Source organism: Bos taurus, chromosome 6 (genome assembly GCF_002263795.3).
Source record: "Bos taurus isolate L1 Dominette 01449 registration number 42190680 breed Hereford chromosome 6, ARS-UCD2.0, whole genome shotgun sequence".
NCBI lineage: Eukaryota > Metazoa > Chordata > Mammalia > Artiodactyla > Bovidae > Bos > Bos taurus.
In genome coordinates, this window is record NC_037333.1 from 61,568,768 (window position 1) to 61,582,260 (window position 13,493).

The 13,493-nt window shown below is 40.5% G+C and overlaps 1 protein-coding gene across 1 annotated transcript in view; it reads left to right on the top strand.

Annotated features, from left to right (window-relative positions):
* Nucleotides 1-11,985, top strand: part of LOC132345508 (uncharacterized) — a 103,598-nt gene extending 91,613 nt beyond the window's left edge. The window contains exon 3 of the mRNA XM_059887753.1: nt 9,694-11,985. The gene's annotated coding sequence lies outside the window, so the exon portion shown is untranslated. The remainder of the gene's footprint in view (nt 1-9,693) is intronic.
* The last annotated feature ends 1,508 nt before the right edge of the window (nt 11,986-13,493 follow it).

Consider the following 13,493-nt stretch of genomic DNA (forward strand, 5'->3'; position numbering starts at 1 on the left):
GTCAAAGGCTTTGGCATAGTCAATGAAGCAGAAATAGATGTTTTTCTGGAACTCTCTTGCTTTTTCAATGATCCAGCAGATGTTGGCAATTTGATCTCTGGTTCCTCTGCCTTTTCTAAAACCAGCTTGAACATCAGGAAGTTCACGGTTCACATATTGCTGAAGCCTGGCTTGGAGAATTTTGAGTATTACTTTACTAGCATGTGAGATGAGTGCAATTGTGCGGTAGTTTGAGCATTCTTTGGCCTTGCCTTTTTTTGGGATTGGAATGAAAACTGACCTTTTCCAGTCCTGTGGCCACTACTGAGTTTTGCAAATTTGCTGGCATATTGAGTGCAGCACTTTCACGGCATCATATTTCAGGATTTGAAATAGCTTGATTGGAATTCCATCACCTCCACTAGCTTTGTTCGTAGTGATGCTTTCTAAGGCCCACTTGACTTCACATTCCAGGATGTCTGGCTCTAGGTCAGTGATCACACCATCGTGATTATCTGGGTCGTGAAGATCTTTTCTGTACAGTTCTTCTGTGTATTCTTGCCATCTCTTCTTAATATCTTCTGCTTCTGTTAGGTCCATACCATTTCTGTCCTTTATCGAGCCCATCTTTGCATGAAATGTTCCTTTGGTATCTCTGATTTTCTTGAAGAGATCCCTAGTCTTTCCTATTCTGTTGTTTTCCTCTATTTCTTTGCATTGATTGGTGAAGAAGGCTTTCTTGTCTCTTCTTGCTATTCTTTGGAACTCTGCATTCAGATATTTATATCTTTCCTTTTCTCCTTTGCTTTTCACTTCTCTTCTTTTCACAGCTATTTGTAAGGCCTCCCCAGACAGCCATTTTGTTTTTTTATTTCTTTTCTATGGGAATGGTCTTGATCCCTGTCTCCTGTACAATGTCACAAACCTCATTCCATAGCTCATCAGGCACTCTATCCATCAGATCTAGGCCCTTAAATCTATTTCTCACTTCCACTGTATAATCATAAGGGATTTGATTTAGGTCATACCTGAATGGTCTAGTGGTTTTCCCTACTTTCTTCAATTTAAGTCTGAATTTGGCAATAAAGAGTTCATGATCTGAGCCACAGTCAGCTCCTGGTCTTGTTTTTGCTGACTGTATAGAGCTTCTCTATCTTTGGCTGCAAATAATATAATCAATCTGATTTCAGTGTTGACCATCTGGTGATGTCCATGTATAGAGTCTTCTCTTGTGTTGTTGGAAGAGGGTGTTTGTTATGACCAGTGCATTTTCTTGGCAAAACTGTATCAGTCTTTGCCCTGCTTCATTCTGTATTCCAAGGCCAAATTTGCCTGTTCCTCCAGGTGTTTCTTGACTTTCTCCTTTTGCATTCCAGTCCCCTATAATGAAAATCTTTTTTGAGTGTTAGTTCTAAAAGGTCTCGTAGGTCTTCATAGAACCATTCAACTTCAGCTTCTTCAGCATTACTGGTTGGGGCATAGACTTGGATTACTGTGATATTGAATGGTTTGCCTTGGAAACGAACAGAGATCATTCTGTCGTTTTTGAGATTGCATCCAAGTACTGCATTTCGGACTCTCTTGTTGACCATGATGGCTACTCCATTTCTTCTGAGGGATTCCTGTCTGCAGTAGTAGATATAATGGTCATCTGAGTTAATTTCATGGCTGCAGTCACCATCTGCAGTTATTTTGGAGCCCAAGAAAATAAAGTCTCTTACATTTCTACTGTTTCCCCATCTATGTGCCTTGAAGTGATGGGACCAGATGCCATGATCTTAGTATTTTGAATGTTGAGTTTTAAGCCAACTTTTTAACTCTCCTCTTTCACTTTCATCTAGAGGCTCTTTAGTCCCTCTTCACTTTCTGCCGTAAGGGTGGTGTCATCTGCATATCTGAGATTATTGATGTTTCTCCTGGCAATCTTGATTCCAGCTTGTGCTTCATCCAGCCCAGCATTTTGCATGATATACACTGCATATAAATTAAATAAGCAGGGTGACATACCCCTTTCCTGATTTGGAACCAGTCTGTTGTTCCATGTCCAGTTCTAACTATTACTTCCTGACCTGCATACAGATTTCTCAGGAGGCAGGAAAGGTGGTCTGTTATTTTCATCTCTGTAAGAGTTTTCCACGGCTTGTTGTGATCCACACAGTCAAAGGCTTTGGCATAGTCAATAAAGCATAAGTAGGTATTTTTCTGGAATTTTCTTGCTTTTTTGATAATCCAGCAGATGTTGGCAATTTGATCTCTGGTTCTTCTGCCTTTTCTAAATCCAGCTTGAACATCTGGAAGTTCTCTGTTCATGTACTATTTCAGCCTGGCTTGGAGAATTTTGAGCATTACTTTGTTAGTGTGTGAGATGAGTGCAATTGTGTGGTAGTTTGAACATTCTTTGGCATTGCCTTTCTTTGGGGTTGGAATGAAATTTTTCCAGTCCAGTGGACCCAGATAACCATGATGGTGTGATCACTCACCTAGAACCAGACATCCTGGAATACTAAGTCAAGTGGGCCTTAGGAAGCATCACTGTGAACAAAGCTAGTAGAGGTGATAGAATTCCAGTTGAGCTATTTCAAAACCTAAAAGATGATGCTGTAAAAGTGTGACAGTCTTTATGGTCATTCTGGTTCATGGTTATTCTATTCAAGTGCCAGAGATGCTAAAGACTGAGGCGGGGTGACTGAAACATCTTGTCCTCTTGGGTGTTGGACACCTCTTCTAAAGTTGATTCTCTACAGTAGACCTTAATATGTGATAAAGGGGTCCTTCTTTGTCTTCCTTGAACTATTTTTAAATGTACCATTTTCTTAGTGGTTGCTTTAGGTCTTACAATGAATGTGTATAAATGCAGTGGTAATCTATGGGAAACATTTTACCACTTCAAGTGGAGTATAGGACTCTTGTTTCCATTCAAATAAGTCCCTTAACTTTTCCCATTAAAAAATTACTTTCCTCTACACACATGGAGCACTCCATGAGTCGGTATTATAGTTGATGCCTCAACCATCACACATGATTTAGAATCCATGAGATGACGGAGAGTCTATTAAATTTACCCTTTCCTTGCTTTTTTTTTTTGCCTACTGCATTATTATTTCTACCATTCTGAAGTCATTTCCTTTCTGTTTGAAGAATTTCTTTAAGACCTTCTTTAAGGTTAGGTCTACTGGGAACAGATTCTCTTAGTTTTCCTTCGTCTGAGAATGTCTTTTTTTCCTCTTCATACCTGAAGGATATTTTGGTGAAGGATAGAATTTAGGGCTGACAGTTTTTTTTTTCTTTCTTTCAACACTTGAAAAATGTGCTAAATTTGATATAATATAAACCAATATGTCTAGGGCTAAAGTTGCCAGAGTTTAATTATTGCCACCTAAGTAGCCTGTTTTGATTGGAAAAAGAACAGTTTACAATTTCACACCTCTTATGTTATTAGAAATGTTTATTTTTTGACTGAAGGGAAATGTACATGAAAGCTTTTTCTGTTATTGCATGCTTTCTAGGTAGTTGCTTCTTTTTTCTTCTTCTGAAGCATGCAAAGAAAAGAAGCTGTGTTTTGAGGGCATGCAGGTTGTGAAAACATAAACTGACAGTTCGGTCACAGTGAGCCGCCCTCTGTATCTGATTCAGAGAGAAGAGACACAGCCACACAAAAAATTATCTGTGGGGAAGTATAAGAAGTTCGGGATCAGCTGTACCTGCCTTTGAATCTTCTGTTATCATTTACTGGGTACATGATCTTCAGTGAGTTATTTAACCTCTCTTGGCCTCAGTTTCTTCATAGATAAACTGGAATAATAATAGTTTTTTTCTTTGGGAATTAAGGCAGATGAGTTACATAGATTTCTAGGATGTGATAGGCTCTCAATCAGATTCTTTCAGTCGTCTTCCTCTTTCCTCCTTTAACGTCTAGGAAATTTAAGGCTTAAGGAAAATTCATAGAAAGGGTGTTTGCTTTCCTCTTGGGAAACATGGTGAACTGGTAAAGTTACTATGTAGTGGGAAAGGTATTATTTGAATTATTTATTTCTTTAAAAGTTGTGATGTTATCTTTGAAATTTATCGAGTTACTATTATTTTTAATTACTTTTGTGCTCAGTCACTAAAGTCATGTCTGACTCTTTGGGGCCCAATGGACTGTAGCCTGCCAGGCTCCTCTGTATGGAATTCTCCAGGCAAAAATACTGGAGTGGGTTGCCATTTCCTCTTCCAGGGGATCTTCCCAACCCAGGGATTGAACCTGTGTCTCCTGCATTGGTAGGCAGATTCTTTCCCACTAGCGCCACCTAGGAAGCCCATTTAATTACTTTAGTTATTTTAATAAAGGGGAGTGTAAATGGAATTTATCAGTATGGGTCATATCAGGAAAGAAAAATCACATAGTAACTTGAACACAGAAAGTTTAATATAGAGAATCATGAAGTATATTGTAGGAGATTGGAGCAATGCTTCCATCACTGCTAAGAGAACTGTAAAGAATACAGTAAAATAGGTCTAAGGAGCAGTCCTTACCCATAGGGCTGAGAAGAGCATGCAAGGAAGAGCCCCGACTCGTCCTCCCCTCTCCGCATTCTAGGATTGAGATCTGGAACCTATTGCAGAAGGCACAGCCCTCTCTGGATGTCAGAACAGTCACTGTGATGCTACCTTGGGGGCATATGCTGGAAATCTGGTCTCAGGAACTTGCCTTTCTCTAGGCTCCAGGGAAAGTTGTTCATGAGGTGGTAATCACCTAAAGCAATGCAACAAAACTGTCCAGAGGTGGTGACAGTCACTGTGCTCCTGGCCACTCTATAGGAGCCTGGCTTTGGAAGAGCTGGGCACCCTGCAGGAGCATGGTGCTGGAAGCTGCCTGAGCTATAGCAACTGGACACTGGGCATGTGCCCCAGAAGTCTGCCAAGTGAGCACATCAAAACTAGGATGCAAAACCCTTTCCCCCTGCAGTGTCCCTCCAGCATCTCTGCTTACAAAGTTTGACATTGTACAGTTGACAGTGGAAAATATTTAAAGGACCCAGATCTATTTTCACAGAGCAGGCAAAAAGAAAGAATTTGGACCTGAGAGACAGTAATATATGACAGGCACTGAAAGGGTGAAGAATTCATGATTGGAAATCTCTGTTAGGACTTGATAAAAGTGATTGTCTTAAACTTATATTGAATGCAAAGTATGAAGTAAAAGCCGCTCACTTGTGTCCGACTCCTTGCAACCCCATGGACTATACAGCCCATGGAATTCTCCAGGCTAGAATACTGGAGTGGGTAGCCTTTCCCTTCTCCAGGGGATCTTCTCAACCTGGGGATCGAACCCAGGTCTCCCACATTGCAGGCACATTCTTTACCAACTGAGCTATCAAGGAAGACCTAATATAAAGTATAGGCTTAATTATTCAAACACTGTTATCAATGTGAGAGTTGGACTGTGAAGAAGGCTGAGCGCCAAAGAATTGATGCTTTTGAACTGTGGTGTTGGAGAAGACTCTTGAGAGTCCCTTGGACTGCAAGGAGATCCAACCAGTCCATTCTGAAGGAGATCAGCCCTGGGATTTCTTTGGAAGGAATGATGCTAAAGCTGAAACTCCAGTACTTTGGCCACCTCATGCAAAGAGTTGACTCATTGGAAAAGACTGTGATGCTGGGAGGGATTGGGGGCAGGAGGAGAAGGGGACGACAGAGGATGAGATGGCTGGATGGCATCACTGACTCGATGGACGTGAGTCTGAGTGAACTCCAGGAGCTGGTGATGGACAGGGAGGCCTGGCATGCTGCAATTCATGGGGTCGCAAAGAGTCGGACAAGACTGAGTGACTGATCTGATCTGATCTGACATCAACGTGTCAGTGCCTCCTAATGATAGTACGTTGAAATTGCATTTCAAGTCTTTGTGCCTATTAGAAGCAGCTTTGGTCTCCTGCATTGCAGGCAGGTTTTTTTTTACCAACTGAGCTATCAGGGAAGCCCTTTATAATTAAAATTTTATAACAGGCTATAAGGTTGCAGCAAATGTATTCTACATCCAAAGTTCCTAAATTACAAATTACATTGTTAAAAAAATATTTCTATTCGAGGCACTAATCCTGTGTAATAGATATAAATTTGAGTATGGTTTGATATGATACTGATCAAGTACCAAGGTCAAAACTTCAAATGGTAGTTAATCTAACAGCTCAAGTGATCCAGATTAAGTCCCTTACAATGAGCCAGTAACAAAAAAGGAGATCCAGGATGGTTCCAGACTTGTGAAAAGAGTTAGAGTTCTAGTCAGCTACTGATTCTAGTGGGCTGCCTAGGTGGTGCTAATGGTAAAGAATCTGTCTGCCAATGCAGGAGATGCAGGTTCAATCCCTGGACTAGGAAGATCCCCTGGAGAAGAAAATGGCAACCCAATCCAATATTCTTGCCTGGAGAATCCCATGGACAGAGGAGACTGGCGGGCTATAGTCCATGGGGTCACAAAGAGTCAGACATGACTGAGCCACTAACACTTTCACTTTGCTTCTCCATGACATTTGGAATTTTTGACAACACATTTCTTTTGGAATTCTCCACTCCTTTGTTTTATATGATCTTATTTTTTTTCCTTTCCTAGGCTCTTTCCTTCTGGAGCATCAGCTTAAGTGTCAGTATTCCTTAGAGCTCCCTACTTGATGACATCCTTGATGACCTTCTCATTGTATATATTCTTTCCAGGGTAGCAGTATCACATCACACTTAAAAATATAGAGCTTCAAGTTAGAGAAACCTTGGATATTAACTCTGACACTTTCTGCTTTGTAGTCTTGAGCAACTTAAAGCCTTCAGTCTCAATTTCTTCAACTATAAAAATCAAATACCCTCCCTTACTTTTCAGAATTGTGATTTTGAAATGAAAAATAATGTAAAGCCCTTACAATAGTGCTTGACATAGAGAGGTAGTGAATAAATAGTATTTATGATTATCTGTTTTGTCAACTCAAAATAAGAGGCTTATGAGTCCAGATCTTCAACTAACGCTTCTCTTCAGTTCAGTTTGTCCCTCAGTCGTGTCCGACTCTTTGCGACCCCATGAATCGCAGCACGCCAGGCCTCCCTGTCCATCACCAACTCCCAGAGTTCATTCAAACTCATGTCCATGGAGTCGGTGATGCCATCCAGCCATCTCATCCTCTGTCGTCCCCTTCTCCTCCTGCCCCCAATCCCTCCCAGCATCAGGGCCTTTTCCAATGAGTCAACTCTTCGCATGAGGTGGCCAAAGTACTGGAGTTTCAGCTTTAGCATCATTCCTTCCAAAGAAATCCCAGGGCTGATCTCCTTCAGAATGGACTGGTTGGATCTCCTTGTAATCCAAGAGACTTTCAAGAGTCTTCTCCAACACCACAGTTCAAAAGCATCAATTCTTCGGCTCTCAGTCTTCTTCACAGTCCAACTCTCACATCCATACATGACCACAGGAAAAACCATAGCCTTGACTAGATGGAACCTTTGTTGGCAAAGTAATGTCTCTGCTTTTGAATATGCTATCTAGGTTGGTCATAACTTTCCTTCCAAGGAGTAAGCGTCTTTTAATTTCATGGCTGCAGTCACCATCTGCAGTGATTTTGGAGCCCAAAAAAATAGAGTCTCACTGTTTCCACTGTTTCCCCATCTATTTCCCATGAAGTGGTGGGACCGGATGCCATGATCTTCGTTTTCTGAATGTTGAGTTTTAAGCCAACTTTTTCACTCTCCACTTTCCCTAAATCTCTGTATGCACAATCTATTTCAGTTGTTTTAAGTGCCAATTTGTGATATGTTGTAAGTCAGTGATGAGGATTATGTTGGTACAAGAGGAAATGAAAAATAAAGGAACATTTTAATGTAGTTTTAAAATGAGGTCATGTACTTAATTTGATAAAATTGCCTTTTATATTAAAATTCACTCCTTAATTTCTGGTGTTGAAATATCCTTTTGTAAAAATGAAATATTGATATTAGTGGATAGTTTTTAAGAAATATATCCTGATATAACAAAATGGAAAATTGATAGTCTTAAATTGGTTTCTCACATTTATTTGGAGAGTTTGATGGCATGTGAGATCTGAAATCTTAGGAACTTCTGATCTACAAGCATCTCAAACTCGACACTGTGAAATTCTATGTTACCATCTCCCCCTACACACAAAGTTCATTTTTATTATATATCATAACAGATGTTATGATATCCATAACAGATGTTATGTTATCCATCCCAGTTTGTTGTCAGGAATAAATGAGTTATCCTCAAACCCTCCATGCTGCTGTTAGTCTTATATTCAGTTGATCACCAAATCCTTCAGACTCTCTCTTGAAATTTCTTGATTTGTACCTAGTGCCACTCTTGTAATTTTTTGTTGGGATTATTTTCCTTCTACTGCCAGACTCTCTTCATTTTAACTCATTTCATCCTAAGGTGCCAAAATGAGCACTTCCTTCCTTGCCTAAAATCCTCCAAGGTCTTCTTATCTCCTTTGGGGTTGAATTTTCATACAGCCACAAAGTCCCTCCCTTCCCATCTGCTGCTTCTTCCTTCCGTGGATCCTTCACTGAGCCTGCCATAATTAACTGCTTGCTTCTCTATTGCCTTGAAGTTTTTGCACATCCAGTTCCACCTACTGTTAAACATCCTTCCCTCCTCATCTAGAAAGTTCCATTTAGTCCTTCAGGATTCAGTTCAAGTTTCTACCATCCGAAGCCTTCCCAGGTACCCCCATCTGAATCTTGCATCTTTCTTCTCTGTCCCCAAAACCTTTTTTATAGCACCTTGTCACAATGTGATGCAATTTGGGGGTACAAAACTGGGTTTCTTCATCATCTATGAGAAACTGATGGTGGGAATCACATCTTCCACCTTGACATTTCAATACTTAATACAACCCCTGATACATTATAGGTGCTCAGTAACTGCTACCTGCATGACTATAAGCTTAACATTATCCAGCTAATGATTCTAACAGACCATATTTCTCTTCCTAAGAAACCTACAGATCAAAGTGTTAATTGAAAAATGATAAAAGGCCATAATCATTGTATTTATTTTATAAACTCCCTACTCAAGAAAGCAACACATGTATAAAGACTGTATTCAATGTATTGATACTTTTAAAATACTATTTATTTTCATTATTGAGTAAAAGTGTGTGGCTGAGGGTATGGCTGGGGGAGGGAAAAAGTGAATAGGATGCATTTTATTTAGCATGGCTCTTGATGCTTTTGAACTGTGGTGTTGGAGAAGACTCTTCAGAGTCCCTTGGACTGCAAGGAGATCAACCAGTCCATTCTGAAGGAGATAAGCCCTGGGATTTCTTTGGAAGGAATGATGCTAAAGCTGAAACTCCAGTACTTTGGTCACCTCATGCAAAGAGTTGACTCATTAGAAAAGACTCTGATGCTGGGAGGGATTGGGGGCAGGAGGAGAAGGGGACGACAGAGGATGAGATGGCTGGATGGCATCACTGACTCGATGGATGTGAGTCTGAGTGAACTCTGGGAGTTGGTGATGGACAGGGAGGCCTGGCATGCTGTGATTCATGGGGTCGCAAAGAGTTGGACACGACTAAGCGACTGAACTGAACTGATACATTCCTAGGCTCCATGTCTGTTCTGTAACCAGGATTTGTTTTTACATATGTAATGTGCCCTCTGCTTTTAGATACTTAGGTATATTTTCTAGGTATATTTCATGTATCTTTTTTCATATATCTGTATATCTTTTAGGTATATTTCATGCAAAGGTGGGCTCAATAAAGGCAGAAATGGTATGGACCTAACAGAGCAGACGTTAAGAAGAGGTGGCAAGAATACACAGAAGGATTATACAAAAAGATCTTCATGACCCAGATAATCACGATGGTATGATCACTCACCTAGAGCCAGACATCCTGGAATGAGAAGTCAAGTGGGCCTTAGGAAGCATCACTATGAACAAAGCTGGTGGAGGTAATGGGATTCCAGTTGAGCTATTTCAAATCCTGAAAGATGATGCTGTGAAAGTGCTGCACTCAATATGCCAGCATATTTGGAAAACTCAGCAGTGGCCACAGGACTGGAAATGGTCAGTTTTCATTCCAATTCCAAAGAAAGTCAGTGCCAAAGAATGCTCAAACTACTGCACAATTGACTCATCTTGCTGCTGCTGCTGCTAAGTCACTTCAGTCATGTCCGACTCTGTGCAACCCCATAGACGGCAGCCCACCAGGCTTCCCTTGCCCTGGGATTCTCCAGGCAAGAACACTGGAGTGGGTGGGTTGCCATTTCCTTCTCTAATACATGAAAGTGAAAAGTGAAAGTGAAGTCGCTCAGTTGTGTCCGACTCTTATCGACCCCATGGACTGCAGCCCACCAGGCTCCTCCATCCATGGGATTTTCCAGGCAAGAGCACTGGAGAGGGGTGCAATTGCCTTCTCACATGCTAGTAAAGTAGTGCCCCAAATTCTCCAAGTGAGGCTTCAACAGTACGTGAACTGTGAACTTCCAGATGTTCAAACTGGTTTTAAAGGCAGAGGAACCAGAAATCAAATTGCCAACATCTGCTGGATCATTGAAAGAGCAAGAGTTCCAGAAAAACATCTATTTCTGTTTTATTGACTATGCCAAAGCCTTTGACTGTGTTGATCACAACAAACTGTGGAAAAATTCTTAAAGGGATGGGAAATCCAGACCACGTTTCCTGCCTCTTGAGAAATCTGTATGCAGGTCAGGAAACAACAGTTAGAACTGGACATGGAACAACAGACTGGTTCCAAATTGGGAATGAGTACGGCAAGGCTGTATATTGTCATCCTGCTTATTTAACTTATATGCAGAGTACATCATGAGAAACACTGGGCTGGATGAAGCACAAGTTGGAATCAAGATTCCTGGGAGAAATATCAATAACCTCAGATATGCAGATAACACCACCCTTATGGCAGAAAGTGAAGAAGAACTAAAGAGACTCGAGATGAAAGTGAAAGAGGAGAGTGAAAAGATTGGCTTAAACTCAACATTCAGAAAACTAAGATCATGGCATCTGGTTCCATCACTTCATGGGAAATAGATGGGGAAACAGTGGAAATAGTGGCTGACTTTATTTTTGGGGGCTCCAAAGTCACTGCAGATGGTGACTGCAACTATGAAAATAAAAGACTCTTACTCCTTGGAAGAAAAGTTATGACCAACCTAAACAGTATATTAAAAAGCTGAGACATTACTTTGTCAACAAAGGTCCCTCTTGTCAAGGCCTATGGTTTTTCCAGTAGTCATGTATGGATGTGAGAGTTGGACTATAAAGAAAGCTGAGTGCCAAAAATTGATGCTTTTGAACTGTGGTGTTGGAGAAGACTCTTGAGAGTCCCTTGGACTGCAAGGAGATCCATCCAGTCCATCCTAAGGGAAATCAGTCCTGAATATTCATTGGAAGGACTGATGCTAAAGCTGAAACTCCAGTACTTTGGCCACCTCATGCGAAGAGTTGCCTCATTGGAAAAGACTCTGATGCTGGGAGGGATTGGGGGCAGGAGGAGAAGGGGACGACAGAGGATGAGATGGCTGGATGGCATCACTGAGTCGATGGACATGAGTCTGAGTGAACTCCGGGAGTTGGTGATGGACAGGGAGGCCTGGCGGGCTGCGATTCATGGGGTCGCAAAGAGTCGGACACGACTGAGCAACTGTACTGAACTGAACTTTCTTTAAGCCCAGAGCTAATGATTACACAACAAAGCAATTTATCTTGTTTAAGGGTATGTTTTTCTGTAAGCTCTGTATTAATGATTGTATACCAACAATGTATCTTGCTTGAGGACATGTTTCTCCTTCTTAACAAGAACCTTCTGACTAATCCTGTTATATTAAGATATATGTTGTGGGAGTGGGTTTGGTAAGACCTTTCTATTGTTAGTAACCCATTGAAAAAGTATATAAGGCCTTGATAAGACTAGCCAGTGGGGCACTCTCTGATGCTTATGATGTTTATGTCAGAAGCTTTTCTATCCCTTTTTCACTGTAATAAAACTGTAGTGAAGCTCGGAGTGGTTGAAGCCTCGTCTCTGTTCCCAAAGCTAAATTCTCTTCTTCAGAGATCAGGAATCCAGACTCTGCTCGCCATAAGCTCTCAGTGGTCCTTGTTGTGAATGATACCTCAAGATTCAGAGAGGACCCAGCGCTGTATCCATTGCTTATCTATAACTATGCCTTTCATCTCAGTCATGCCATCCAGAAGGGCATAAAAGAGAAAAGACACAACTCTGAGAAATCAGTTGACCTTGATGGAAGGCTTATGTTATCTAAGCCTGATCAAAAGCCTAAATTTTCTTATAATCTCTATAATTCTTAGTATCCTTTAAATTATTACTATAATTACTATAATTTAAATTATCACTATAATTTCTTAGTATCCTTTAAATTCTTGATGGTATGAAAATGCTCTGACCCTGTTTCAGTTATGATGTGTATGTCTGCAATTAATAAACAACCAACTGAGCATTTGAGACACTTTTCTTCCTTATATTATATAGGGTCTGGAGGAGGCAGTGCAGTGATGTCATCAAAGATCCCCATTTTGTTTCAGGTATTAAGCACATTTAAATTTTATCCTCCTTATTGCATTATGGTGGAAAGATGGCTGCTGAAGTTCTAAGCATCATTATGGCACATGAGTATCCCAAATAGGAAGGAATCAAAAAGAGACATTAAAGTCATGATTGATAAGACATGATTCAGTTCTTGCGGCTGGGCACACTGTCAACTCAAAACACATTGCACTTCTGTTAGCAAGAAAGAAGGGAGACAGATGAAAATCCTTCTCTTTTAACTCTGTGAAATATGACAATGTAACATCAAGACACCACTTTGGGCCATTATTCCTACTATATCTATACCTAGAACATTCTTCTGTTGTCTTATTTTTTTCCCTCTTCACTCCACAATTTACAAGTTGTACTATAGGTTGAACGACATGAACTTACCAATATTCTCCTATTTTCCCATAAAAGTTTCACGAGTCCCTCAAATAATTTGGGATTAAAGGAAAGTGAATAATAACTGTGGGCAGTTAGTGAATAAAAACAGCTTAAAGCCACCAGAAAATGTTTTTAAAAATGGAAGAAAACCTATCTGTTTTACAGTTTAAACCAGCAAAAGATTCACACTGGACATTTTCACTTGGAAAAAAGAACAAACGTCACCTGCTAATTACCTCTAATCATATTTCTAGAGACTGACAGTGATAGATGAGGAGATGTCCATTTTTTATTTCTTCAGTTTGAGGAAGGGATCCAGTCATGCCCTGCAGAGAGAGAAAATGCATTACCTTGTGCTTTTCTTAACCAGTGTGAGCCACCATTTACCTTATGCCTTCTCTCAGTCCCAGTTGAAATTATCACCATGGCTGCACATATATTCATAAAGACATAGAACTCAATAGAGAAGAATTAATCTTCCTAGAGTAAACACTTAAAATTAAAAAAAGATGAGTGGAAAGAGCCAGCACAGAGGGGAAAGACAGATAAGTGTCTCAAACACCCAAGGATGGAGAA